Source organism: Frankliniella occidentalis, unplaced genomic scaffold (assembly GCF_000697945.3).
Source record: "Frankliniella occidentalis isolate FOCC.00 unplaced genomic scaffold, Focc_3.1 Scaffold8, whole genome shotgun sequence".
Taxonomy (NCBI): Eukaryota; Metazoa; Arthropoda; class Insecta; order Thysanoptera; family Thripidae; genus Frankliniella; species Frankliniella occidentalis.
Window position 1 is genome coordinate 1,836,101 of NW_026267138.1, and position 1,029 is coordinate 1,837,129.

Here is a 1,029-nt window from a genome sequence, read left to right on the forward strand (position 1 = left end):
GAACCCGCTGGCGCTGCAGCTCATGGCGCAGGGCCTGTACAACCACTCCACCGTGCCGCTGACGCGCGAGGAGGAGGAGCGGGCCGCGGCCGTGCAGGGCGACGTGTCGACGTAGGGAGATCTCAAGCTCGCTCACAGCGACAGTCATTTATTTATGAAAGACGTTTTACACTCTGCTCATTGTGATACGATTGTTGTAAGTTTTCTATGACTTCGCCGCCAATACCAGTGCGAGTGGAAGTAGTTGATAATGTAGCCATATGAAATTGTTTTCCCCTGACATATATATTTATATTTTCCGTAGAGTTTCCCCTCCCCCTTTGCTTTCCTTCTTCCGAGATTGTCGCCGTCACATTTGCGTGCGGGCACCCGCTATGTCATCTTGGTGCGTGACCAAAGCGAAAACAAAAAATGATGGTGATTTGCTCTCCAAGCTGGTGGTCCTGGTGCATGCGGCTGTAGCAGGCAGCGCGGTGGTCCTCGTAACACGCTGTGGCAACTGATCCGCACCCCGCATGGGTTATGTTTTATGTTTCCGAGTGACGTATGGCTGCTACTGCCGGGTCGGGCCGCTTGCATGCATTCACATACATACCAGGCCTAAAAAGACCTCAGGTTTTGTAAACTGAAATGGGCTGTAGTTAAGTGTTGCTACATCATTTTTTTCTTTATTTATTTCAGTCTACTTGTGCGAATTTTCTACTTTCCAATAATTAATGGTACATGCTAATGAACGGAACGGACCGTGCATGAATTTATATTTTCCAAACGGATTTGGTAGATTTGCGCCTATTTGTCGGCAGAAATAAAAAAAACAACAGATTGTTATTTATAAAATGTATCGAAGCAGCCCGGCGCCTGCGAAACGTGGGGTAGGCCACCCAGCAGTGCACGCGTGCTCTACAAGAAAGATGTTGCCTACCTACTAGGCGCTGTGAGAGCTTGCAACGGCAAAACTGGGCAATTTTGTAACGGCAAATGGCGGACGTACTTTCTGAATGATCCCTAATTGAGGGATGACGTTTCCCA